General features: G+C 38.7%; 21 non-coding genes across 21 annotated transcripts; 14 read left to right on the top strand and 7 right to left on the bottom strand.

The window, feature by feature from the left end:
* Window positions 1-1,722: 1,722 nt before the first annotated feature.
* trnae-uuc (transfer RNA glutamic acid (anticodon UUC)) lies at window positions 1,723-1,794 on the top strand. Its single transcript has one exon. It is a non-coding gene; the product is annotated as a tRNA-Glu (tRNA).
* A 119-nt stretch (window positions 1,795-1,913) lies between these two features.
* Window positions 1,914-2,000, top strand: trnay-gua (transfer RNA tyrosine (anticodon GUA)). The gene is given in 2 exon segments: window positions 1,914-1,950; window positions 1,965-2,000. It is a non-coding gene; the product is annotated as a tRNA-Tyr (tRNA).
* Window positions 2,001-2,115: 115 nt separating this feature from the next.
* Window positions 2,116-2,187, bottom strand: trnae-cuc (transfer RNA glutamic acid (anticodon CUC)). Its single transcript has one exon. It is a non-coding gene; the product is annotated as a tRNA-Glu (tRNA).
* Window positions 2,188-5,481: 3,294 nt separating this feature from the next.
* trnae-uuc (transfer RNA glutamic acid (anticodon UUC)) lies at window positions 5,482-5,553 on the top strand. Its single transcript has one exon. It is a non-coding gene; the product is annotated as a tRNA-Glu (tRNA).
* Window positions 5,554-5,672: 119 nt separating this feature from the next.
* On the top strand, window positions 5,673-5,759 carry trnay-gua (transfer RNA tyrosine (anticodon GUA)). Its single transcript is given in 2 exon segments — window positions 5,673-5,709; window positions 5,724-5,759. It is a non-coding gene; the product is annotated as a tRNA-Tyr (tRNA).
* A 115-nt stretch (window positions 5,760-5,874) lies between these two features.
* trnae-cuc (transfer RNA glutamic acid (anticodon CUC)) lies at window positions 5,875-5,946 on the bottom strand. Its single transcript has one exon. It is a non-coding gene; the product is annotated as a tRNA-Glu (tRNA).
* Window positions 5,947-9,240: 3,294 nt separating this feature from the next.
* On the top strand, window positions 9,241-9,312 carry trnae-uuc (transfer RNA glutamic acid (anticodon UUC)). The gene has a single exon. It is a non-coding gene; the product is annotated as a tRNA-Glu (tRNA).
* A 119-nt stretch (window positions 9,313-9,431) lies between these two features.
* trnay-gua (transfer RNA tyrosine (anticodon GUA)) lies at window positions 9,432-9,518 on the top strand. The gene is given in 2 exon segments: window positions 9,432-9,468; window positions 9,483-9,518. It is a non-coding gene; the product is annotated as a tRNA-Tyr (tRNA).
* A 115-nt stretch (window positions 9,519-9,633) lies between these two features.
* On the bottom strand, window positions 9,634-9,705 carry trnae-cuc (transfer RNA glutamic acid (anticodon CUC)). The gene has a single exon. It is a non-coding gene; the product is annotated as a tRNA-Glu (tRNA).
* Window positions 9,706-12,999: 3,294 nt separating this feature from the next.
* On the top strand, window positions 13,000-13,071 carry trnae-uuc (transfer RNA glutamic acid (anticodon UUC)). The gene has a single exon. It is a non-coding gene; the product is annotated as a tRNA-Glu (tRNA).
* Window positions 13,072-13,190: 119 nt separating this feature from the next.
* On the top strand, window positions 13,191-13,277 carry trnay-gua (transfer RNA tyrosine (anticodon GUA)). The gene is given in 2 exon segments: window positions 13,191-13,227; window positions 13,242-13,277. It is a non-coding gene; the product is annotated as a tRNA-Tyr (tRNA).
* Window positions 13,278-13,392: 115 nt separating this feature from the next.
* Window positions 13,393-13,464, bottom strand: trnae-cuc (transfer RNA glutamic acid (anticodon CUC)). The gene has a single exon. It is a non-coding gene; the product is annotated as a tRNA-Glu (tRNA).
* A 3,296-nt stretch (window positions 13,465-16,760) lies between these two features.
* trnae-uuc (transfer RNA glutamic acid (anticodon UUC)) lies at window positions 16,761-16,832 on the top strand. The gene has a single exon. It is a non-coding gene; the product is annotated as a tRNA-Glu (tRNA).
* Window positions 16,833-16,951: 119 nt separating this feature from the next.
* Window positions 16,952-17,038, top strand: trnay-gua (transfer RNA tyrosine (anticodon GUA)). The gene is given in 2 exon segments: window positions 16,952-16,988; window positions 17,003-17,038. It is a non-coding gene; the product is annotated as a tRNA-Tyr (tRNA).
* Window positions 17,039-17,153: 115 nt separating this feature from the next.
* trnae-cuc (transfer RNA glutamic acid (anticodon CUC)) lies at window positions 17,154-17,225 on the bottom strand. The gene has a single exon. It is a non-coding gene; the product is annotated as a tRNA-Glu (tRNA).
* A 3,294-nt stretch (window positions 17,226-20,519) lies between these two features.
* On the top strand, window positions 20,520-20,591 carry trnae-uuc (transfer RNA glutamic acid (anticodon UUC)). Its single transcript has one exon. It is a non-coding gene; the product is annotated as a tRNA-Glu (tRNA).
* A 119-nt stretch (window positions 20,592-20,710) lies between these two features.
* On the top strand, window positions 20,711-20,797 carry trnay-gua (transfer RNA tyrosine (anticodon GUA)). The gene is given in 2 exon segments: window positions 20,711-20,747; window positions 20,762-20,797. It is a non-coding gene; the product is annotated as a tRNA-Tyr (tRNA).
* Window positions 20,798-20,911: 114 nt separating this feature from the next.
* Window positions 20,912-20,983, bottom strand: trnae-cuc (transfer RNA glutamic acid (anticodon CUC)). Its single transcript has one exon. It is a non-coding gene; the product is annotated as a tRNA-Glu (tRNA).
* A 3,294-nt stretch (window positions 20,984-24,277) lies between these two features.
* On the top strand, window positions 24,278-24,349 carry trnae-uuc (transfer RNA glutamic acid (anticodon UUC)). Its single transcript has one exon. It is a non-coding gene; the product is annotated as a tRNA-Glu (tRNA).
* Window positions 24,350-24,468: 119 nt separating this feature from the next.
* On the top strand, window positions 24,469-24,555 carry trnay-gua (transfer RNA tyrosine (anticodon GUA)). Its single transcript is given in 2 exon segments — window positions 24,469-24,505; window positions 24,520-24,555. It is a non-coding gene; the product is annotated as a tRNA-Tyr (tRNA).
* A 114-nt stretch (window positions 24,556-24,669) lies between these two features.
* On the bottom strand, window positions 24,670-24,741 carry trnae-cuc (transfer RNA glutamic acid (anticodon CUC)). The gene has a single exon. It is a non-coding gene; the product is annotated as a tRNA-Glu (tRNA).
* Between the last annotated feature and the right edge of the window lie 2,588 nt (window positions 24,742-27,329).

Raw genomic sequence — 27,329 nt, 5'->3', positions numbered from 1 at the left:
ACGCTTTTGTCAAATAAAAAAATAAGGCAGCACAATGTTGTCTATTATCGAGAGCAGTAATTAAATCATGTAGTAGCTGTTATCGTACTATGGCCCGCTCTAAATCCTGACTGAAATGCGTTGTAAATATCATGACTAAGTAGATATTCTTTCATTTGATCATTTATAATAGATTCAAAAACTTTTGCTAAAACCGGTAATTTAGAAATCGGACGATAATTATTCAAATCGGAAGGATCGCCTCCTTTTAATAAAGGCATAACCATAGCCGATTTCCAAGATGGTGGAATTACATTAGTGGATAGACTCAAATTAAAAATCGATGCAATAGGTTCGGCAATAATATCTGCTGACAATTTTTAAAAAATTGGTTCAATTTGGTCAGACCCACCTGATTTCTTACAGTCTAAATTTCGGAGTAGTTTACGAACTTGGGACGGCAATACAGGGGCAAAAGAAAATAAATCTGATTCACTATTAGTCAACTCATCAGTTCTCTGTTCATCAAGGACCAAGGAATTGTCTGTTATCAAACCAGCTGAAATAAAATTACTATTAAACGTATTAACAATATCAGCCTTGTCTGTAATCAATCTTTGATTCAATTTTAAAACTTTTGGAAGATTAGTGGATGTATTTGATCCTATAAAAGATTTCGTTAATTTCCAAAATTTAGAAGGACAATTCATGTTATCATTAATCAGGTTTAAATAATACTGACTCTTCGAACTTTATATTAATTTTGTACACTTATTTCGTAATAATCTATATTGAGACCAGTCCTCCTCACCATTTGTTTTCTTTGCTTTAGACCAAGCCACGTTTCTTTGCTTAATAAGATTAGAGACGGATTGATTGAACCAAATATTATTTCTACCTCTCACCCGAAATCTACGTAAAGGAGCATGTTTATCACAAATTTCTAGAAAGATAGATTTGAAATAATCCCAAGCATCAACCACATCAGGTATAATTGAAACCAACTGTAAATCACTATTATATAGATCATGCAAAAAAGCCTGTACATTAAAATTTTTAAATTGACGTTTAAGATTTGAATTGAGAATTGAGATCCCCAACATGTGAGGCCTCCATCTTGAAGGTTTTTGTAGCAGGCCCCTCATCTGACCCCTTCCTGATGTTGGGTCCAGGTCTGTTAATAGCATGAGAAAAAGTAGATGTCATCACAGGCCTCTGCCCAGTCGAAAACCAACAGGTGGCATGTAAGCTCACGGACACCTGATCAGGGGGCCAGTGGTGCAATGGATAAAGCGTCTGACTACGGATCAGAAGATTCTAGGTTCGACTCCTGGCTGGCTCGCTCTGCCTCGTTTACTATGCTGTCAGCCCTTAGCCGTTTTATTAACCCATAGTTTTTGTTATTATTATTATTGGATTGATTGAGAAATATTAAAAATTGACAGTCCAACAATAGGCTGCTTTGTCAGTAGGATAACGGTTACCATACAATACTATGCGTCTTTTAAAATGCATTGCATGAGTACTGTCACAAGGACATTGCTTTACGACCAGTTTGTACTGTCTATTATACCATCGCAAGAATGGGAGGAAACTGAGCCCCTCATGAGGCAAATGAGAGCTCCCTCTGTTGAGCCTGAGGAAATTGAATTCAGTAAACAATCCCTTCGGATCATTCCCATGTTCTTAAAGGGGACGGTCACACACTAGAAGTAAAAGGGTCTGCTCCAGGCATAAGGAAGATCCCATATGGTCTAGCGGTCAGGATTCCTGGTTTTCACCCAGGCGGCCCGGGTTCGACTCCCGGTATGGGAAGATCGGGTTGTCTTTGCACCACTTAATCGAAACAACCAGCATGTATGTCTGTAGCAGTTTTAGCCAGTGGCGGAGATTCAGCAACCTGATATGTTGAGGTTCTGTCCCCAAGCAGTGTGCCTTCGATAGCTCAGCTGGAAGAGCGGAGGACTGTAGGTGGCAAGTTGGCAATCCTTAGGTCGCTGGTTGAACTCCGGCTCGAAGGAGTTCTTTTTCACACATAAACTTTTCCTTGGCCCTGCTTCTCGACGAGGGTGTTAGCGCTTGAGTTCGTATTTCGCCATTCTACAATCACGGCCGCCGGTGGTGGGCAAAAACTCATTCCCTGACCGGGAATCGAACCCGGGCCGCGGCGGTGAGAGCGCCGAATCCTAACCACTAGACCACCAGGGAAAGTCTGCTGACGACTTGCCCTCAAGCCTGGCTGTGGCCTTTACCCGATTTTGCAGCAAGACCACTAATACTTGTATTTTACTCCAGGAGAGGAGACGTCACCGACCCTGGCAAACTGACAAACTGTCACAGACTCTGTAGGAATATCCTAACAACACCACAACTTGCCATGAAAACAAAAACAATAAGATCGCCAACCTGCATCTCGAAGGTTTTTAAAGCAGTTTTTTGCAGACGTCTGTGGCCCTGGATCCCAGTTCTTCCACTGAGAAACTGTCACAGGCTCTGTAGTAATATCCTAACAACACCACAACTTAACATGTATTTTATTTTATTTCCTTTATTTTTCCAGGAAGGTCCCATTGAGATTAAAAGAAATCCCTTCCTCCAGGGAGTCCTGGCCAAGATGGCCACACTACAAATCACACACAAACACATATAAAACATTCCAGAAAGTCAGGGCACAACATTCATCATAAATCAAGTAAAACAACAGCATGATTCAATCATTGTATGCTGCAGTAAAAATTTTTAATACATTCAAAGGAGGAATTGTTTCAGGAGGGACAGTAGCTTGAAATTCATTCCACAGCCATGGAGCATAGTAGGAGAAAGATGATTTACCATGCTCTGAATGTACCCTAGGTACTACTAATTTAATCCCATTAGATGATCTAGTGCTATAGTTCTTTCTACATAAACATAGAAGACTAGTAATGTAATTTGGAAGTCTACCCATCAATGTCTTTACAATAAATTCTAACATATGGGATTTCCTTCTTTGATATAAAGAGGACCAACCCAAATAGTTGTGCAGCAAACAATGATGAGTACGTGAACAAGAATTTGTTATAAAACGCAGTGCAGCATGATAAACGCCATCCAGCCTTTTCAATAAATATGTAGACGCATGCATGTAAACAACATCACCATAGTCTAAAATAGGTAAAATAGTACTCTGTATTATTCTCTTTCTAGCTATAAAGGAAAAACATTTTTTTTCCCGAAAAAGAAAACCCAGTCTTGGTTTAAGCCTTTTCACCAAGTAATTAATGTGAACATCAAAGGCTAACTTCTCATCGAGCCATATTCCTACATATTTATAAGTTGGTACTCTTTCTATATGTAAACCCTCAATAGTCAGAATAGGCATAACAGTAGACATAGAACGGCTACGTGTAAAAAGAATATACTTCGTTTTATTTACATTTAAAACTAATTTTAGTTTCAACAAAGTAAGCTGAAAAGTATAAAAAGAATCCTTAAGAATTTCAATAGCCTGAGACACAGAGGATGCAGTGGAGTAAATAATTGTATCGTCAGCATAAAAATGTAGCGCTGCGGATTGTATTCTCTGCCCCAATTCATTAATAAAAATAGAAAAAAGAAATGGTGCCAATAAAGAACCTTGCGGGACACCCTTCCTGACTATTACCATGGATGAGGTGTAATTATCTACAGCAACACATTGAGTTCTATCCGATAAATAATTTTTAAACCAACTCACAGCCGAATTATCGAGGCCAACACTTTTAAGCCTCCGTAACAGTAAAACATGATCCACTAAGTCAAACGCTTTTGTCAAATAAAAAAATAAGGCAGCACAATGTTGTCTATTATCGAGAGCAGTAATTAAATCATGTAGTAGCTATTATCGTACTATGGCCCGCTCTAAATCCTGACTGAAATGCGTTGTAAATATCATGACTAAGTAGATATTCTTTCATTTGATCATTTATAATAGATTCAAAAACTTTTGCTAAAACCGGTAATTTAGAAATCGGACGATAATTATTCAAATCGGAAGGATCGCCTCCTTTTAATAAAGGCATAACCATAGCCGATTTCCAAGATGGTGGAATTACATTAGTGGATAGACTCAAATTAAAAATCGATGCAATAGGTTCGGCAATAATATCTGCTGACAATTTTTAAAAAAATTGGTTCAATTTGGTCAGACCCACCTGATTTCTTACAGTCTAAATTTCGGAGTAGTTTACGAACTTGGGACGGCAATACAGGGGCAAAAGAAAATAAATCTGATTCACTATTAGTCAACTCATCAGTTCTCTGTTCATCAAGGACCAAGGAATTGTCTGTTATCAAACCAGCTGAAATAAAATTACTATTAAACGTATTAACAATATCAGCCTTGTCTGTAATCAATCTTTGATTCAATTTTAAAACTTTTGGAAGATTAGTGGATGTATTTGATCCTATAAAAGATTTCGTTAATTTCCAAAATTTAGAAGGACAATTCATGTTATCATTAATCAGGTTTAAATAATACTGACTCTTCGAACTTTATATTAATTTTGTACACTTATTTCGTAATAATCTATATTGAGACCAGTCCTCCTCACCATTTATTTTCTTTGCTTTAGACCAAGCCACGTTTCTTTGCTTAATAAGATTAGAGACGGATTGATTGAACCAAATATTATTTCTACCTCTCACCCGAAATCTACGTAAAGGAGCATGTTTATCACAAATTTCTAGAAAGATAGATTTGAAATAATCCCAAGCATCAACCACATCAGGTATAATTGAAACCAACTGTAAATCACTATTATATAGATCATGCAAAAAAGCCTGTACATTAAAATTTTTAAATTGACGTTTAAGATTTGAATTGAGAATTGAGATCCCCAACATGTGAGGCCTCCATCTTGAAGGTTTTTGTAGCAGGCCCCTCATCTGACCCCTTCCTGATGTTGGGTCCAGGTCTGTTAATAGCATGAGAAAAAGTAGATGTCATCACAGGCCTCTGCCCAGTCGAAAACCAACAGGTGGCGTGTAAGCTCACGGACACCTGATCAGGGGGCCAGTGGTGCAATGGATAAAGCGTCTGACTACGGATCAGAAGATTCTAGGTTCGACTCCTGGCTGGCTCGCTCTGCCTCGTTTACTATGCTGTCAGCCCTTAGCCGTTTTATTAACCCATAGTTTTTGTTATTATTATTATTGGATTGATTGAGAAATATTAAAAATTGACAGTCCAACAATAGGCTGCTTTGTCAGTAGGATAACGGTTACCATACAATACTATGCGTCTTTTAAAATGCATTGCATGAGTACTGTCACAAGGACATTGCTTTACGACCAGTTTGTACTGTCTATTATACCATCGCAAGAATGGGAGGAAACTGAGCCCCTCATGAGGCAAATGAGAGCTCCCTCTGTTGAGCCTGATGAAATTGAATTCAGTAAACAATCCCTTCGGATCATTCCCATGTTCTTAAAGGGGACGGTCACACACTAGAAGTAAAAGGTCTGCTCCAGGCATAAGGAAGATCCCATATGGTCTAGCGGTCAGGATTCCTGGTTTTCACCCAGGCGGCCCGGGTTCGACTCCCGGTATGGGAAGATCGGATTGTCTTTGTATCACTTAATCGAAACAACCAGCATGTATGTCTGTAGCAGTTTTAGCCAGTGGCGGAGATTCAGCAACCTGATATGTTGAGGTTCTGTCCCCAATCAGTGTGCCTTCGATAGCTCAGCTGGAAGAGCGGAGGACTGTAGGTGGCAAGTTGGCAATCCTTAGGTCGCTGGTTCAACTCCGGCTCGAATGAGTTCTTTTTCACACATAAACTTTTCCTTGGCCCTGCTTCTCGACGAGGGTGTTAGCGCTTGAGTTCGTATTTCGCCATTTTACAATCACGGCCGCCGGTGGTGGGCAAAAACTCATTCCCTGACAGGGAATCGAACCCGGGCCGCGGCGGTGAGAGCGCCGAATCCTAACCACTAGACCACCAGGGAAAGTCTGCTGACGACTTGCCCTCAAGCCTGGCTGTGGCCTTTACCCGATTTTGCAGCAAGACCACTAATACTTGTATTTTACTCCAGGAGAGGAGACGTCACCGACCCTGGCAAACTGACAAACTGTCACAGACTCTGTAGGAATATCCTAACAACACCACAACTTGCCATGAAAACAAAAACAATAAGATCGCCAACCTGCATCTCGAAGGTTTTTAAAGCAGTTTTTTGCAGACGTCTGTGGCCCTGGATCCCAGTTCTTCCACTGAGAAACTGTCACAGGCTCTGTAGTAATATCCTAACAACACCACAACTTAACATGTATTTTATTTTATTTCCTTTATTTTTCCAGGAAGGTCCCATTGAGATTAAAAGAAATCCCTTCCTCCAGGGAGTCCTGGCCAAGATGGCCACACTACAAATCACACACAAACACATATAAAACATTCCAGAAAGTCAGGGCACAACATTCATCATAAATCAAGTAAAACAACAGCATGATTCAATCATTGTATGCTGCAGTAAAAAATTTTAATACATTCAAAGGAGGAATTGTTTCAGGAGGGACAGTAGCTTGAAATTCATTCCACAGCCATGGAGCATAGTAGGAGAAAGATGATTTACCATGCTCTGAATGTACCCTAGGTACTACTAATTTAATCCCATTAGATGATCTAGTGCTATAGTTCTTTCTACATAAACATAGAAGACTAGTAATGTAATTTGGAAGTCTACCCATCAATGTCTTTACAATAAATTCTAACATATGGGATTTCCTTCTTTGATATAAAGAGGACCAACCCAAATAGTTGTGCAGCAAACAATGATGAGTACGTGAACAAGAATTTGTTATAAAACGCAGTGCAGCATGATAAACGCCATCCAGCCTTTTCAATAAATATGTAGACGCATGCATGTAAACAACATCACCATAGTCTAAAATAGGTAAAATAGTACTCTGTATTATTCTCTTTCTAGCTATAAAGGAAAAACATTTTTTTTCCCGAAAAAGAAAACCCAGTCTTGGTTTAAGCCTTTTCACCAAGTAATTAATGTGAACATCAAAGGCTAACTTCTCATCGAGCCATATTCCTACATATTTATAAGTTGGTACTCTTTCTATATGTAAACCCTCAATAGTCAGAATAGGCATAACAGTAGACATAGAACGGCTACGTGTAAAAAGAATATACTTCGTTTTATTTACATTTAAAACTAATTTTAGTTTCAACAAAGTAAGCTGAAAAGTATAAAAAGAATCCTTAAGAATTTCAATAGCCTGAGACACAGAGGATGCAGTGGAGTAAATAATTGTATCGTCAGCATAAAAATGTAGCTTTGCGGATTGTATTCTCTGCCCCAATTCATTAATAAAAATAGAAAAAAGAAATGGTGCCAATAAAGAACCTTGCGGGACACCCTTCCTGACTATTACCATGGATGAGGTGTAATTATCTACAGCAACACATTGAGTTCTATCCGATAAATAATTTTTAAACCAACTCACAGCCGAATTATCGAGGCCAACACTTTTAAGCCTCCGTAACAGTAAAACATGATCCACTAAGTCAAACGCTTTTGTCAAATAAAAAAATAAGGCAGCACAATGTTGTCTATTATCGAGAGCAGTAATTAAATCATGTAGTAGCTGTTATCGTACTATGGCCCGCTCTAAATCCTGACTGAAATGCGTTGTAAATATCATGACTAAGTAGATATTCTTTCATTTGATCATTTATAATAGATTCAAAAACTTTTGCTAAAACCGGTAATTTAGAAATCGGACGATAATTATTCAAATCGGAAGGATCGCCTCCTTTTAATAAAGGCATCACCATAGCCGATTTCCAAGATGGTGGAATTACATTAGTGGATAGACTCAAATTAAAAATCGATGCAATAGGTTCGGCAATAATATCTGCTGACAATTTTTAAAAAATTGGTTCAATTTGGTCAGACCCACCTGATTTCTTACAGTCTAAATTTCGGAGTAGTTTACGAACTTGGGACGGCAATACAGGGGCAAAAGAAAATAAATCTGATTCACTATTAGTCAACTCATCAGTTCTCTGTTCATCAAGGACCAAGGAATTGTCTGTTATCAAACCAGCTGAAATAAAATTACTATTAAACGTATTAACAATATCAGCCTTGTCTGTAATCAATCTTTGATTCAATTTTAAAACTTTTGGAAGATTAGTGGATGTATTTGATCCTATAAAAGATTTCGTTAATTTCCAAAATTTAGAAGGACAATTCATGTTATCATTAATCAGGTTTAAATAATACTGACTCTTCGAACTTTATATTAATTTTGTACACTTATTTCGTAATAATCTATATTGAGACCAGTCCTCCTCACCATTTGTTTTCTTTGCTTTAGACCAAGCCACGTTTCTTTGCTTAATAAGATTAGAGACGGATTGATTGAACCAAATATTATTTCTACCTCTCACCCGAAATCTACGTAAAGGAGCATGTTTATCACAAATTTCTAGAAAGATAGATTTGAAATAATCCCAAGCATCAACCACATCAGGTATAATTGAAACCAACTGTAAATCACTATTATATAGATCATGCAAAAAAGCCTGTACATTAAAATTTTTAAATTGACGTTTAAGATTTGAATTGAGAATTGAGATCCCCAACATGTGAGGCCTCCATCTTGAAGGTTTTTGTAGCAGGCCCCTCATCTGACCCCTTCCTGATGTTGGGTCCAGGTCTGTTAATAGCATGAGAAAAAGTAGATGTCATCACAGGCCTCTGCCCAGTCGAAAACCAACAGGTGGCGTGTAAGCTCACGGACACCTGATCAGGGGGCCAGTGGTGCAATGGATAAAGCGTCTGACTACGGATCAGAAGATTCTAGGTTCGACTCCTGGCTGGCTCGCTCTGCCTCGTTTACTATGCTGTCAGCCCTTAGCCGTTTTATTAACCCATAGTTTTTGTTATTATTATTATTGGATTGATTGAGAAATATTAAAAATTGACAGTCCAACAATAGGCTGCTTTGTCAGTAGGATAACGGTTACCATACAATACTATGCGTCTTTTAAAATGCATTGCATGAGTACTGTCACAAGGACATTGCTTTACGACCAGTTTGTACTGTCTATTATACCATCGCAAGAATGGGAGGAAACTGAGCCCCTCATGAGGCAAATGAGAGCTCCCTCTGTTGAGCCTGAGGAAATTGAATTCAGTAAACAATCCCTTCGGATCATTCCCATGTTCTTAAAGGGGACGGTCACACACTAGAAGTAAAAGGGTCTGCTCCAGGCATAAGGAAGATCCCATATGGTCTAGCGGTCAGGATTCCTGGTTTTCACCCAGGCGGCCCGGGTTCGACTCCCGGTATGGGAAGATCGGGTTGTCTTTGCACCACTTAATCGAAACAACCAGCATGTATGTCTGTAGCAGTTTTAGCCAGTGGCGGAGATTCAGCAACCTGATATGTTGAGGTTCTGTCCCCAAGCAGTGTGCCTTCGATAGCTCAGCTGGAAGAGCGGAGGACTGTAGGTGGCAAGTTGGCAATCCTTAGGTCGCTGGTTGAACTCCGGCTCGAAGGAGTTCTTTTTCACACATAAACTTTTCCTTGGCCCTGCTTCTCGACGAGGGTGTTAGCGCTTGAGTTCGTATTTCGCCATTCTACAATCACGGCCGCCGGTGGTGGGCAAAAACTCATTCCCTGACCGGGAATCGAACCCGGGCCGCGGCGGTGAGAGCGCCGAATCCTAACCACTAGACCACCAGGGAAAGTCTGCTGACGACTTGCCCTCAAGCCTGGCTGTGGCCTTTACCCGATTTTGCAGCAAGACCACTAATACTTGTATTTTACTCCAGGAGAGGAGACGTCACCGACCCTGGCAAACTGACAAACTGTCACAGACTCTGTAGGAATATCCTAACAACACCACAACTTGCCATGAAAACAAAAACAATAAGATCGCCAACCTGCATCTCGAAGGTTTTTAAAGCAGTTTTTTGCAGACGTCTGTGGCCCTGGATCCCAGTTCTTCCACTGAGAAACTGTCACAGGCTCTGTAGTAATATCCTAACAACACCACAACTTAACATGTATTTTATTTTATTTCCTTTATTTTTCCAGGAAGGTCCCATTGAGATTAAAAGAAATCCCTTCCTCCAGGGAGTCCTGGCCAAGATGGCCACACTACAAATCACACACAAACACATATAAAACATTCCAGAAAGTCAGGGCACAACATTCATCATAAATCAAGTAAAACAACAGCATGATTCAATCATTGTATGCTGCAGTAAAAATTTTTAATACATTCAAAGGAGGAATTGTTTCAGGAGGGACAGTAGCTTGAAATTCATTCCACAGCCATGGAGCATAGTAGGAGAAAGATGATTTACCATGCTCTGAATGTACCCTAGGTACTACTAATTTAATCCCATTAGATGATCTAGTGCTATAGTTCTTTCTACATAAACATAGAAGACTAGTAATGTAATTTGGAAGTCTACCCATCAATGTCTTTACAATAAATTCTAACATATGGGATTTCCTTCTTTGATATAAAGAGGACCAACCCAAATAGTTGTGCAGCAAACAATGATGAGTACGTGAACAAGAATTTGTTATAAAACGCAGTGCAGCATGATAAACGCCATCCAGCCTTTTCAATAAATATGTAGACGCATGCATGTAAACAACATCACCATAGTCTAAAATAGGTAAAATAGTACTCTGTATTATTCTCTTTCTAGCTATAAAGGAAAAACATTTTTTTTCCCGAAAAAGAAAACCCAGTCTTGGTTTAAGCCTTTTCACCAAGTAATTAATGTGAACATCAAAGGCTAACTTCTCATCGAGCCATATTCCTACATATTTATAAGTTGGTACTCTTTCTATATGTAAACCCTCAATAGTCAGAATAGGCATAACAGTAGACATAGAACGGCTACGTGTAAAAAGAATATACTTCGTTTTATTTACATTTAAAACTAATTTTAGTTTCAACAAAGTAAGCTGAAAAGTATAAAAAGAATCCTTAAGAATTTCAATAGCCTGAGACACAGAGGATGCAGTGGAGTAAATAATTGTATCGTCAGCATAAAAATGTAGCGCTGCGGATTGTATTCTCTGCCCCAATTCATTAATAAAAATAGAAAAAAGAAATGGTGCCAATAAAGAACCTTGCGGGACACCCTTCCTGACTATTACCATGGATGAGGTGTAATTATCTACAGCAACACATTGAGTTCTATCCGATAAATAATTTTTAAACCAACTCACAGCCGAATTATCGAGGCCAACACTTTTAAGCCTCCGTAACAGTAAAACATGATCCACTAAGTCAAACGCTTTTGTCAAATAAAAAAATAAGGCAGCACAATGTTGTCTATTATCGAGAGCAGTAATTAAATCATGTAGTAGCTATTATCGTACTATGGCCCGCTCTAAATCCTGACTGAAATGCGTTGTAAATATCATGACTAAGTAGATATTCTTTCATTTGATCATTTATAATAGATTCAAAAACTTTTGCTAAAACCGGTAATTTAGAAATCGGACGATAATTATTCAAATCGGAAGGATCGCCTCCTTTTAATAAAGGCATAACCATAGCCGATTTCCAAGATGGTGGAATTACATTAGTGGATAGACTCAAATTAAAAATCGATGCAATAGGTTCGGCAATAATATCTGCTGACAATTTTTAAAAAAATTGGTTCAATTTGGTCAGACCCACCTGATTTCTTACAGTCTAAATTTCGGAGTAGTTTACGAACTTGGGACGGCAATACAGGGGCAAAAGAAAATAAATCTGATTCACTATTAGTCAACTCATCAGTTCTCTGTTCATCAAGGACCAAGGAATTGTCTGTTATCAAACCAGCTGAAATAAAATTACTATTAAACGTATTAACAATATCAGCCTTGTCTGTAATCAATCTTTGATTCAATTTTAAAACTTTTGGAAGATTAGTGGATGTATTTGATCCTATAAAAGATTTCGTTAATTTCCAAAATTTAGAAGGACAATTCATGTTATCATTAATCAGGTTTAAATAATACTGACTCTTCGAACTTTATATTAATTTTGTACACTTATTTCGTAATAATCTATATTGAGACCAGTCCTCCTCACCATTTATTTTCTTTGCTTTAGACCAAGCCACGTTTCTTTGCTTAATAAGATTAGAGACGGATTGATTGAACCAAATATTATTTCTACCTCTCACCCGAAATCTACGTAAAGGAGCATGTTTATCACAAATTTCTAGAAAGATAGATTTGAAATAATCCCAAGCATCAACCACATCAGGTATAATTGAAACCAACTGTAAATCACTATTATATAGATCATGCAAAAAAGCCTGTACATTAAAATTTTTAAATTGACGTTTAAGATTTGAATTGAGAATTGAGATCCCCAACATGTGAGGCCTCCATCTTGAAGGTTTTTGTAGCAGGCCCCTCATCTGACCCCTTCCTGATGTTGGGTCCAGGTCTGTTAATAGCATGAGAAAAAGTAGATGTCATCACAGGCCTCTGCCCAGTCGAAAACCAACAGGTGGCGTGTAAGCTCACGGACACCTGATCAGGGGGCCAGTGGTGCAATGGATAAAGCGTCTGACTACGGATCAGAAGATTCTAGGTTCGACTCCTGGCTGGCTCGCTCTGCCTCGTTTACTATGCTGTCAGCCCTTAGCCGTTTTATTAACCCATAGTTTTTGTTATTATTATTATTGGATTGATTGAGAAATATTAAAAATTGACAGTCCAACAATAGGCTGCTTTGTCAGTAGGATAACGGTTACCATACAATACTATGCGTCTTTTAAAATGCATTGCATGAGTACTGTCACAAGGACATTGCTTTACGACCAGTTTGTACTGTCTATTATACCATCGCAAGAATGGGAGGAAACTGAGCCCCTCATGAGGCAAATGAGAGCTCCCTCTGTTGAGCCTGATGAAATTGAATTCAGTAAACAATCCCTTCGGATCATTCCCATGTTCTTAAAGGGGACGGTCACACACTAGAAGTAAAAGGTCTGCTCCAGGCATAAGGAAGATCCCATATGGTCTAGCGGTCAGGATTCCTGGTTTTCACCCAGGCGGCCCGGGTTCGACTCCCGGTATGGGAAGATCGGGTTGTCTTTGCATCACTTAATCGAAACAACCAGCATGTATGTCTGTATCAGTTTTAGCCAGTGGCGGAGATTCAGCAACCTGATATGTTGAGGTTCTGTCCCCAATCAGTGTGCCTTCGATAGCTCAGCTGGAAGAGCGGAGGACTGTAGGTGGCAAGTTGGCAATCCTTAGGTCGCTGGTTCAACTCCGGCTCGAATGAGTTCTTTTTCACACATAAACTTTTCCTTGGCCCTGCTTCTCGACGAGGGTGTTAGCGCTTGAGTTCGTATTTCGCCATTTTACAATCACGGCCGCCGGTGGTGGGCAAAAACTCATTCCCTGACAGGGAATCGAACCCGGGCCGCGGCGGTGAGAGCGCCGAATCCTAACCACTAGACCACCAGGGAAAGTCTGCTGACGACTTGCCCTCAAGCCTGGCTGTGGCCTTTACCCGATTTTGCAGCAAGACCACTAATACTTGTATTTTACTCCAGGAGAGGAGACGTCACCGACCCTGGCAAACTGACAAACTGTCACAGACTCTGTAGGAATATCCTAACAACACCACAACTTGCCATGAAAACAAAAACAATAAGATCGCCAACCTGCATCTCGAAGGTTTTTAAAGCAGTTTTTTGCAGACGTCTGTGGCCCTGGATCCCAGTTCTTCCACTGAGAAACTGTCACAGGCTCTGTAGTAATATCCTAACAACACCACAACTTAACATGTATTTTATTTTATTTCCTTTATTTTTCCAGGAAGGTCCCATTGAGATTAAAAGAAATCCCTTCCTCCAGGGAGTCCTGGCCAAGATGGCCACACTACAAATCACACACAAACACATATAAAACATTCCAGAAAGTCAGGGCACAACATTCATCATAAATCAAGTAAAACAACAGCATGATTCAATCATTGTATGCTGCAGTAAAAATTTTTAATACATTCAAAGGAGGAATTGTTTCAGGAGGGACAGTAGCTTCAAATTCATTCCACAGCCATGGAGCATAGTAGGAGAAAGATGATTTACCATGCTCTGAATGTACCCTAGGTACTACTAATTTAATCCCATTAGATGATCTAGTGCTATAGTTCTTTCTACATAAACATAGAAGACTAGTAATGTAATTTGGAAGTCTACCCATCAATGTCTTTACAATAAATTCTAACATATGGGATTTCCTTCTTTGATATAAAGAGGACCAACCCAAATAGTTGTGCAGCAAACAATGATGAGTACGTGAACAAGAATTTGTTATAAAACGCAGTGCAGCATGATAAACGCCATCCAGCCTTTTCAATAAATATGTAGACGCATGCATGTAAACAACATCACCATAGTCTAAAATAGGTAAAATAGTACTCTGTATTATTCTCTTTCTAGCTATAAAGGAAAAACATTTTTTTTCCCGAAAAAGAAAACCCAGTCTTGGTTTAAGCCTTTTCACCAAGTAATTAATGTGAACATCAAAGGCTAACTTCTCATCGAGCCATATTCCTACATATTTATAAGTTGGTACTCTTTCTATATGTAAACCCTCAATAGTCAGAATAGGCATAACAGTAGACATAGAACGGCTACGTGTAAAAAGAATATACTTCGTTTTATTTACATTTAAAACTAATTTTAGTTTCAACAAAGTAAGCTGAAAAGTATAAAAAGAATCCTTAAGAATTTCAATAGCCTGAGACACAGAGGATGCAGTGGAGTAAATAATTGTATCGTCAGCATAAAAATGTAGCTTTGCGGATTGTATTCTCTGCCCCAATTCATTAATAAAAATAGAAAAAAGAAATGGTGCCAATAAAGAACCTTGCGGGACACCCTTCCTGACTATTACCATGGATGAGGTGTAATTATCTACAGCAACACATTGAGTTCTATCCGATAAATAATTTTTAAACCAACTCACAGCCGAATTATCGAGGCCAACACTTTTAAGCCTCCGTAACAGTAAAACATGATCCACTAAGTCAAACGCTTTTGTCAAATAAAAAAATAAGGCAGCACAATGTTGTCTATTATCGAGAGCAGTAATTAAATCATGTAGTAGCTGTTATCGTACTATGGCCCGCTCTAAATCCTGACTGAAATGCGTTGTAAATATCATGACTAAGTAGATATTCTTTCATTTGATCATTTATAATAGATTCAAAAACTTTTGCTAAAACCGGTAATTTAGAAATCGGACGATAATTATTCAAATCGGAAGGATCGCCTCCTTTTAATAAAGGCATAACCATAGCCGATTTCCAAGATGGTGGAATTACATTAGTGGATTGAGACTCAAATTAAAAATCGATGCAATAGGTTCGGCAATAATATCTGCTGACAATTTTTAAAAAATTGGTTCAATTTGGTCAGACCCACCTGATTTCTTACAGTCTAAATTTCGGAGTAGTTTACGAACTTGGGACGGCAATACAGGGGCAAAAGAAAATAAATCTGATTCACTATTAGTCAACTCATCAGTTCTCTGTTCATCAAGGACCAAGGAATTGTCTGTTATCAAACCAGCTGAAATAAAATTACTATTAAACGTATTAACAATATCAGCCTTGTCTGTAATCAATCTTTGATTCAATTTTAAAACTTTTGGAAGATTAGTGGATGTATTTGATCCTATAAAAGATTTCGTTAATTTCCAAAATTTAGAAGGACAATTCATGTTATCATTAATCAGGTTTAAATAATACTGACTCTTCGAACTTTATATTAATTTTGTACACTTATTTCGTAATAATCTATATTGAGACCAGTCCTCCTCACCATTTGTTTTCTTTGCTTTAGACCAAGCCACGTTTCTTTGCTTAATAAGATTAGAGACGGATTGATTGAACCAAATATTATTTCTACCTCTCACCCGAAATCTACGTAAAGGAGCATGTTTATCACAAATTTCTAGAAAGATAGATTTGAAATAATCCCAAGCATCAACCACATCAGGTATAATTGAAACCAACTGTAAATCACTATTATATAGATCATGCAAAAAAGCCTGTACATTAAAATTTTTAAATTGACGTTTAAGATTTGAATTGAGAATTGAGATCCCCAACATGTGAGGCCTCCATCTTGAAGGTTTTTGTAGCAGGCCCCTCATCTGACCCCTTCCTGATGTTGGGTCCAGGTCTGTTAATAGCATGAGAAAAAGTAGATGTCATCACAGGCCTCTGCCCAGTCGAAAACCAACAGGTGGCGTGTAAGCTCACGGACACCTGATCAGGGGGCCAGTGGTGCAATGGATAAAGCGTCTGACTACGGATCAGAAGATTCTAGGTTCGACTCCTGGCTGGCTCGCTCTGCCTCGTTTACTATGCTGTCAGCCCTTAGCCGTTTTATTAACCCATAGTTTTTGTTATTATTATTATTGGATTGATTGAGAAATATTAAAAATTGACAGTCCAACAATAGGCTGCTTAGTCAGTAGGATAACGGTTACCATACAATACTATGCGTCTTTTAAAATGCATTGCATGAGTACTGTCACAAGGACATTGCTTTACGACCAGTTTGTACTGTCTATTATACCATCGCAAGAATGGGAGGAAACTGAGCCCCTCATGAGGCAAATGAGAGCTCCCTCTGTTGAGCCTGATGAAATTGAATTCAGTAAACAATCCCTTCGGATCATTCCCATGTTCTTAAAGGGGACGGTCACACACTAGAAGTAAAAGGGTCTGCTCCAGGCATAAGGAAGATCCCATATGGTCTAGCGGTCAGGATTCCTGGTTTTCACCCAGGCGGCCCGGGTTCGACTCCCGGTATGGGAAGATCGGGTTGTCTTTGCATCACTTAATCGAAACAACCAGCATGTATGTCTGTAGCAGTTTTAGCCAGTGGCGGAGATTCAGCAACCTGATATGTTGAGGTTCTGTCCCCAATCAGTGTGCCTTCGATAGCTCAGCTGGAAGAGCGGAGGACTGTAGGTGGCAAGTTGGCAATCCTTAGGTCGCTGGTTCAACTCCGGCTCGAAGGAGTTCGTTTTCACACATAAACTTTTCCTTGGCCCTGCTTCTCGACGAGGGTGTTAGCGCTTGAGTTCGTATTTCGCCATTTTACAATCACGGCCGCCGGTGGTGGGCAAAAACTCATTCCCTGAACGGGAATCAAACCCGGGCCGCGGCGGTGAGAGCGCCGAATCCTAACCACTAGACCACCAGGGAAAGTCTGCTGACGACTTGCCCTCAAGCCTGGCTGTGGCCTTTACCCGATTTTGCAGCAAGACCACTAATACTTGTATTTTACTCCAGGAGAGGAGACGTCACCGACCCTGGCAAACTGACAAACTGTCACAGACTCTGTAGGAATATCCTAACAACACCACAACTTGCCATGAAAACAAAAACAATAAGATCGCCAACCTGCATCTCGAAGGTTTTTAAAGCAGTTTTTTGCAGACGTCTGTGGCCCTGGATCCCAGTTCTTCCACTGAGAAACTGTCACAGGCTCTGTAGTAATATCCTAACAACACCACAACTTAACATGTATTTTATTTTATTTCCTTTATTTTTCCAGGAAGGTCCCATTGAGATTAAAAGAAATCCCTTCCTCCAGGGAGTCCTGGCCAAGATGGCCACACTACAAATCACACACAAACACATATAAAACATTCCAGAAAGTCAGGGCACAACATTCATCATAAATCAAGTAAAACAACAGCATGATTCAATCATTGTATGCTGCAGTAAAAAATTTTAATACATTCAAAGGAGGAATTGTTTCAGGAGGGACAGTAGCTTGAAATTCATTCCACAGCCATGGAGCATAGTAGGAGAAAGATGATTTACCATGCTCTGAATGTACCCTAGGTACTACTAATTTAATCCCATTAGATGATCTAGTGCTATAGTTCTTTCTACATAAACATAGAAGACTAGTAATGTAATTTGGAAGTCTACCCATCAATGTCTTTACAATAAATTCTAACATATGGGATTTCCTTCTTTGATATAAAGAGGACCAACCCAAATAGTTGTGCAGCAAACAATGATGAGTACGTGAACAAGAATTTGTTATAAAACGCAGTGCAGCATGATAAACGCCATCCAGCCTTTTCAATAAATATGTAGACGCATGCATGTAAACAACATCACCATAGTCTAAAATAGGTAAAATAGTACTCTGTATTATTCTCTTTCTAGCTATAAAGGAAAAACATTTTTTTTCCCGAAAAAGAAAACCCAGTCTTGGTTTAAGCCTTTTCACCAAGTAATTAATGTGAACATCAAAGGCTAACTTCTCATCGAGCCATATTCCTACATATTTATAAGTTGGTACTCTTTCTATATGTAAACCCTCAATAGTCAGAATAGGCATAACAGTAGACATAGAACGGCTACGTGTAAAAAGAATATACTTCGTTTTATTTACATTTAAAACTAATTTTAGTTTCAACAAAGTAAGCTGAAAAGTATAAAAAGAATCCTTAAGAATTTCAATAGCCTGAGACACAGAGGATGCAGTGGAGTAAATAATTGTATCGTCAGCATAAAAATGTAGCTTTGCGGATTGTATTCTCTGCCCCAATTCATTAATAAAAATAGAAAAAAGAAATGGTGCCAATAAAGAACCTTGCGGGACACCCTTCCTGACTATTACCATGGATGAGGTGTAATTATCTACAGCAACACATTGAGTTCTATCCGATAAATAATTTTTAAACCAACTCACAGCCGAATTATCGAGGCCAACACTTTTAAGCCTCCGTAACAGTAAAACATGATCCACTAAGTCAAACGCTTTTGTCAAATAAAAAAATAAGGCAGCACAATGTTGTCTATTATCGAGAGCAGTAATTAAATCATGTAGTAGCTGTTATCGTACTATGGCCCGCTCTAAATCCTGACTGAAATGCGTTGTAAATATCATGACTAAGTAGATATTCTTTCATTTGATCATTTATAATAGATTCAAAAACTTTTGCTAAAACCGGTAATTTAGAAATCGGACGATAATTATTCAAATCGGAAGGATCGCCTCCTTTTAATAAAGGCATCACCATAGCCGATTTCCAAGATGGTGGAATTACATTAGTGGATAGACTCAAATTAAAAATTGATGCAATAGGTTCGGCAATAATATCTGCTGACAATTTTTAAAAAATTGGTTCAATTTGGTCAGACCCACCTGATTTCTTACAGTCTAAATTTCGGAGTAGTTTACGAACTTGGGACGGCAATACAGGGGCAAAAGAAAATAAATCTGATTCACTATTAGTCAACTCATCAGTTCTCTGTTCATCAAGGACCAAGGAATTGTCTGTTATCAAACCAGCTGAAATAAAATTACTATTAAACGTATTAACAATATCAGCCTTGTCTGTAATCAATCTTTGATTCAATTTTAAAACTTTTGGAAGATTAGTGGATGTATTTGATCCTATAAAAGATTTCGTTAATTTCCAAAATTTAGAAGGACAATTCATGTTATCATTAATCAGGTTTAAATAATACTGACTCTTCGAACTTTATATTAATTTTGTACACTTATTTCGTAATAATCTATATTGAGACCAGTCCTCCTCACCATTTGTTTTCTTTGCTTTAGACCAAGCCACGTTTCTTTGCTTAATAAGATTAGAGACGGATTGATTGAACCAAATATTATTTCTACCTCTCACCCGAAATCTACGTAAAGGAGCATGTTTATCACAAATTTCTAGAAAGATAGATTTGAAATAATCCCAAGCATCAACCACATCAGGTATAATTGAAACCAACTGTAAATCACTATTATATAGATCATGCAAAAAAGCCTGTACATTAAAATTTTTAAATTGACGTTTAAGATTTGAATTGAGAATTGAGATCCCCAACATGTGAGGCCTCCATCTTGAAGGTTTTTGTAGCAGGCCCCTCATCTGACCCCTTCCTGATGTTGGGTCCAGGTCTGTTAATAGCATGAGAAAAAGTAGATGTCATCACAGGCCTCTGCCCAGTCGAAAACCAACAGGTGGCGTGTAAGCTCACGGACACCTGATCAGGGGGCCAGTGGTGCAATGGATAAAGCGTCTGACTACGGATCAGAAGATTCTAGGTTCGACTCCTGGCTGGCTCGCTCTGCCTCGTTTACTATGCTGTCAGCCCTTAGCCGTTTTATTAACCCATAGTTTTTGTTATTATTATTATTGGATTGATTGAGAAATATTAAAAATTGACAGTCCAACAATAGGCTGCTTTGTCAGTAGGATAACGGTTACCATACAATACTATGCGTCTTTTAAAATGCATTGCATGAGTACTGTCACAAGGACATTGCTTTACGACCAGTTTGTACTGTCTATTATACCATCGCAAGAATGGGAGGAAACTGAGCCCCTCATGAGGCAAATGAGAGCTCCCTCTGTTGAGCCTGATGAAATTGAATTCAGTAAACAATCCCTTCGGATCATTCCCATGTTCTTAAAGGGGACGGTCACACACTAGAAGTAAAAGGGTCTGCTCCAGGCATAAGGAAGATCCCATATGGTCTAGCGGTCAGGATTCCTGGTTTTCACCCAGGCGGCCCGGGTTCGACTCCCGGTATGGGAAGATCGGGTTGTCTTTGCATCACTTAATCGAAACAACCAGCATGTATGTCTGTAGCAGTTTTAGCCAGTGGCGGAGATTCAGCAACCTGATATGTTGAGGTTCTGTCCCCAATCAGTGTGCCTTCGATAGCTCAGCTGGAAGAGCGGAGGACTGTAGGTGGCAAGTTGGCAATCCTTAGGTCGCTGGTTCAACTCCGGCTCGAAGGAGTTCTTTTTCACACATAAACTTTTCCTTGGCCCTGCTTCTCGACGAGGGTGTTAGCGCTTGAGTTCGTATTTCGCCATTTTACAATCACGGCCGCCGGTGGTGGGCAAAACTCATTCCCTGACCGGGAATCGAACCCGGGCCGCGGCGGTGAGAGCGCCGAATCCTAACCACTAGACCACCAGGGAAAGTCTGCTGACGACTTGCCCTCAAGCCTGGCTGTGGCCTTTACCCGATTTTGCAGCAAGACCACTAATACTTGTATTTTACTCCAGGAGAGGAGACGTCACCGACCCTGGCAAACTGACAAACTGTCACAGACTCTGTAGGAATATCCTAACAACACCACAACTTGCCATGAAAACAAAAACAATAAGATCGCCAACCTGCATCTCGAAGGTTTTTAAAGCAGTTTTTTGCAGACGTCTGTGGCCCTGGATCCCAGTTCTTCCACTGAGAAACTGTCACAGGCTCTGTAGTAATATCCTAACAACACCACAACTTAACATGTATTTTATTTTATTTCCTTTATTTTTCCAGGAAGGTCCCATTGAGATTAAAAGAAATCCCTTCCTCCAGGGAGTCCTGGCCAAGATGGCCACACTACAAATCACACACAAACACATATAAAACATTCCAGAAAGTCAGGGCACAACATTCATCATAAATCAAGTAAAACAACAGCATGATTCAATCATTGTATGCTGCAGTAAAAAAATTTAATACATTCAAAGGAGGAATTGTTTCAGGAGGGACAGTAGCTTGAAATTCATTCCACAGCCATGGAGCATAGTAGGAGAAAGATGATTTACCATGCTCTGAATGTACCCTAGGTACTACTAATTTAATCCCATTAGATGATCTAGTGCTATAGTTCTTTCTACATAAACATAGAAGACTAGTAATGTAATTTGGAAGTCTACCCATCAATGTCTTTACAATAAATTCTAACATATGGGATTTCCTTCTTTGATATAAAGAGGACCAACCCAAATAGTTGTGCAGCAAACAATGATGAGTACGTGAACAAGAATTTGTTATAAAACGCAGTGCAGCATGATAAACGCCATCCAGCCTTTTCAATAAATATGTAGACGCATGCATGTAAACAACATCACCATAGTCTAAAATAGGTAAAATAGTACTCTGTATTATTCTCTTTCTAGCTATAAAGGAAAAACATTTTTTTTCCCGAAAAAGAAAACCCAGTCTTGGTTTAAGCCTTTTCACCAAGTAATTAATGTGAACATCAAAGGCTAACTTCTCATCGAGCCATATTCCTACATATTTATAAGTTGGTACTCTTTCTATATGTAAACCCTCAATAGTCAGAATAGGCATAACAGTAGACATAGAACGGCTACGTGTAAAAAGAATATACTTCGTTTTATTTACATTTAAAACTAATTTTAGTTTCAACAAAGTAAGCTGAAAAGTATAAAAAGAATCCTTAAGAATTTCAATAGCCTGAGACACAGAGGATGCAGTGGAGTAAATAATTGTATCGTCAGCATAAAAATGTAGCTTTGCGGATTGTATTCTCTGCCCCAATTCATTAATAAAAATAGAAAAAAGAAATGGTGCCAATAAAGAACCTTGCGGGACACCCTTCCTGACTATTACCATGGATGAGGTGTAATTATCTACAGCAACACATTGAGTTCTATCCGATAAATAATTTTTAAACCAACTCACAGCCGAATTATCGAGGCCAACACTTTTAAGCCTCCGTAACAGTAAAACATGATCCACTAAGTCAAACGCTTTTGTCAAATAAAAAAATAAGGCAGCACAATGTTGTCTATTATCGAGAGCAGTAATTAAATCATGTAGTAGCTGTTATCGTACTATGGCCCGCTCTAAATCCTGACTGAAATGCGTTGTAAATATCATGACTAAGTAGATATTCTTTCATTTGATCATTTATAATAGATTCAAAAACTTTTGCTAAAACCGGTAATTTAGAAATCGGACGATAATTATTCAAATCGGAAGGATCGCCTCCTTTTAATAAAGGCATCACCATAGCCGATTTCCAAGATGGTGGAATTACATTAGTGGATAGACTCAAATTAAAAATTGATGCAATAGGTTCGGCAATAATATCTGCTGACAATTTTTAAAAAATTGGTTCAATTTGGTCAGACCCACCTGATTTCTTACAGTCTAAATTTCGGAGTAGTTTACGAACTTGGGACGGCAATACAGGGGCAAAAGAAAATAAATCTGATTCACTATTAGTCAACTCATCAGTTCTCTGTTCATCAAGGACCAAGGAATTGTCTGTTATCAAACCAGCTGAAATAAAATTACTATTAAACGTATTAACAATATCAGCCTTGTCTGTAATCAATCTTTGATTCAATTTTAAAACTTTTGGAAGATTAGTGGATGTATTTGATCCTATAAAAGATTTCGTTAATTTCCAAAATTTAGAAGGACAATTCATGTTATCATTAATCAGGTTTAAATAATACTGACTCTTCGAACTTTATATTAATTTTGTACACTTATTTCGTAATAATCTATATTGAGACCAGTCCTCCTCACCATTTGTTTTCTTTGCTTTAGACCAAGCCACGTTTCTTTGCTTAATAAGATTAGAGACGGATTGATTGAACCAAATATTATTTCTACCTCTCACCCGAAATCTACGTAAAGGAGCATGTTTATCACAAATTTCTAGAAAGATAGATTTGAAATAATCCCAAGCATCAACCACATCAGGTATAATTGAAACCAACTGTAAATCACTATTATATAGATCATGCAAAAAAGCCTGTACATTAAAATTTTTAAATTGACGTTTAAGATTTGAATTGAGAATTGAGATCCCCAACATGTGAGGCCTCCATCTTGAAGGTTTTTGTAGCAGGCCCCTCATCTGACCCCTTCCTGATGTTGGGTCCAGGTCTGTTAATAGCATGAGAAAAAGTAGATGTCATCACAGGCCTCTGCCCAGTCGAAAACCAACAGGTGGCGTGTAAGCTCACGGACACCTGATCAGGGGGCCAGTGGTGCAATGGATAAAGCGTCTGACTACGGATCAGAAGATTCTAGGTTCGACTCCTGGCTGGCTCGCTCTGCCTCGTTTACTATGCTGTCAGCCCTTAGCCGTTTTATTAACCCATAGTTTTTGTTATTATTATTATTGGATTGATTGAGAAATATTAAAAATTGACAGTCCAACAATAGGCTGCTTTGTCAGTAGGATAACGGTTACCATACAATACTATGCGTCTTTTAAAATGCATTGCATGAGTACTGTCACAAGGACATTGCTTTACGACCAGTTTGTACTGTCTATTATACCATCGCAAGAATGGGAGGAAACTGAGCCCCTCATGAGGCAAATGAGAGCTCCCTCTGTTGAGCCTGATGAAATTGAATTCAGTAAACAATCCCTTCGGATCATTCCCATGTTCTTAAAGGGGACGGTCACACACTAGAAGTAAAAGGGTCTGCTCCAGGCATAAGGAAGATCCCATATGGTCTAGCGGTCAGGATTCCTGGTTTTCACCCAGGCGGCCCGGGTTCGACTCCCGGTATGGGAAGATCGGGTTGTCTTTGCATCACTTAATCGAAACAACCAGCATGTATGTCTGTAGCAGTTTTAGCCAGTGGCGGAGATTCAGCAACCTGATATGTTGAGGTTCTGTCCCCAATCAGTGTGCCTTCGATAGCTCAGCTGGAAGAGCGGAGGACTGTAGGTGGCAAGTTGGCAATCCTTAGGTCGCTGGTTCAACTCCGGCTCGAAGGAGTTCTTTTTCACACATAAACTTTTCCTTGGCCCTGCTTCTCGACGAGGGTGTTAGCGCTTGAGTTCGTATTTCGCCATTTTACAATCACGGCCGCCGGTGGTGGGCAAAACTCATTCCCTGACCGGGAATCGAACCCGGGCCGCGGCGGTGAGAGCGCCGAATCCTAACCACTAGACCACCAGGGAAAGTCTGCTGACGACTTGCCCTCAAGCCTGGCTGTGGCCTTTACCCGATTTTGCAGCAAGACCACTAATACTTGTATTTTACTCCAGGAGAGGAGACGTCACCGACCCTGGCAAACTGACAAACTGTCACAGACTCTGTAGGAATATCCTAACAACACCACAACTTGCCATGAAAACAAAAACAATAAGATCGCCAACCTGCATCTCGAAGGTTTTTAAAGCAGTTTTTTGCAGACGTCTGTGGCCCTGGATCCCAGTTCTTCCACTGAGAAACTGTCACAGGCTCTGTAGTAATATCCTAACAACACCACAACTTAACATGTATTTTATTTTATTTCCTTTATTTTTCCAGGAAGGTCCCATTGAGATTAAAAGAAATCCCTTCCTCCAGGGAGTCCTGGCCAAGATGGCCACACTACAAATCACACACAAACACATATAAAACATTCCAGAAAGTCAGGGCACAACATTCATCATAAATCAAGTAAAACAACAGCATGATTCAATCATTGTATGCTGCAGTAAAAAAATTTAATACATTCAAAGGAGGAATTGTTTCAGGAGGGACAGTAGCTTGAAATTCATTCCACAGCCATGGAGCATAGTAGGAGAAAGATGATTTACCATGCTCTGAATGTACCCTAGGTACTACTAATTTAATCCCATTAGATGATCTAGTGCTATAGTTCTTTCTACATAAACATAGAAGACTAGTAATGTAATTTGGAAGTCTACCCATCAATGTCTTTACAATAAATTCTAACATATGGGATTTCCTTCTTTGATATAAAGAGGACCAACCCAAATAGTTGTGCAGCAAACAATGATGAGTACGTGAACAAGAATTTGTTATAAAACGCAGTGCAGCATGATAAACGCCATCCAGCCTTTTCAATAAATATGTAGACGCATGCATGTAAACAACATCACCATAGTCTAAAATAGGTAAAATAGTACTCTGTATTATTCTCTTTCTAGCTATAAAGGAAAAACATTTTTTTTCCCGAAAAAGAAAACCCAGTCTTGGTTTAAGCCTTTTCACCAAGTAATTAATGTGAACATCAAAGGCTAACTTCTCATCGAGCCATATTCCTACATATTTATAAGTTGGTACTCTTTCTATATGTAAACCCTCAATAGTCAGAATAGGCATAACAGTAGACATAGAACGGCTACGTGTAAAAAGAATATACTTCGTTTTATTTACATTTAAAACTAATTTTAGTTTCAACAAAGTAAGCTGAAAAGTATAAAAAGAATCCTTAAGAATTTCAATAGCCTGAGACACAGAGGATGCAGTGGAGTAAATAATTGTATCGTCAGCATAAAAATGTAGCTTTGCGGATTGTATTCTCTGCCCCAATTCATTAATAAAAATAGAAAAAAGAAATGGTGCCAATAAAGAACCTTGCGGGACACCCTTCCTGACTATTACCATGGATGAGGTGTAATTATCTACAGCAACACATTGAGTTCTATCCGATAAATAATTTTTAAACCAACTCACAGCCGAATTATCGAGGCCAACACTTTTAAGCCTCCGTAACAGTAAAACATGATCCACTAAGTCAAACGCTTTTGTCAAATAAAAAAATAAGGCAGCACAATGTTGTCTATTATCGAGAGCAGTAATTAAATCATGTAGTAGCTGTTATCGTACTATGGCCCGCTCTAAATCCTGACTGAAATGCGTTGTAAATATCATGACTAAGTAGATATTCTTTCATTTGATCATTTATAATAGATTCAAAAACTTTTGCTAAAACCGGTAATTTAGAAATCGGACGATAATTATTCAAATCGGAAGGATCGCCTCCTTTTAATAAAGGCATCACCATAGCCGATTTCCAAGATGGTGGAATTACATTAGTGGATAGACTCAAATTAAAAATCGATGCAATAGGTTCGGCAATAATATCTGCTGACAATTTTTAAAAAATTGGTTCAATTTGGTCAGACCCACCTGATTTCTTACAGTCTAAATTTCGGAGTAGTTTACGAACTTGGGACGGCAATACAGGGGCAAAAGAAAATAAATCTGATTCACTATTAGTCAACTCATCAGTTCTCTGTTCATCAAGGACCAAGGAATTGTCTGTTATCAAACCAGCTGAAATAAAATTACTATTAAACGTATTAACAATATCAGCCTTGTCTGTAATCAATCTTTGATTCAATTTTAAAACTTTTGGAAGATTAGTGGATGTATTTGATCCTATAAAAGATTTCGTTAATTTCCAAAATTTAGAAGGACAATTCATGTTATCATTAATCAGGTTTAAATAATACTGACTCTTCGAACTTTATATTAATTTTGTACACTTATTTCGTAATAATCTATATTGAGACCAGTCCTCCTCACCATTTGTTTTCTTTGCTTTAGACCAAGCCACGTTTCTTTGCTTAATAAGATTAGAGACGGATTGATTGAACCAAATATTATTTCTACCTCTCACCCGAAATCTACGTAAAGGAGCATGTTTATCACAAATTTCTAGAAAGATAGATTTGAAATAATCCCAAGCATCAACCACATCAGGTATAATTGAAACCAACTGTAAATCACTATTATATAGATCATGCAAAAA

This window comes from Siphateles boraxobius, unplaced genomic scaffold (assembly GCF_051911475.1).
Source record: "Siphateles boraxobius isolate OS27281-9 unplaced genomic scaffold, OSU_SipBor_1 77, whole genome shotgun sequence".
In the NCBI taxonomy this organism is placed as follows: Eukaryota; Metazoa; Chordata; class Actinopteri; order Cypriniformes; family Leuciscidae; genus Siphateles; species Siphateles boraxobius.
The sequence above is the reverse complement of the archived record's forward strand: the minus strand, read 5'-3'. Positions and strand labels throughout refer to the sequence as shown.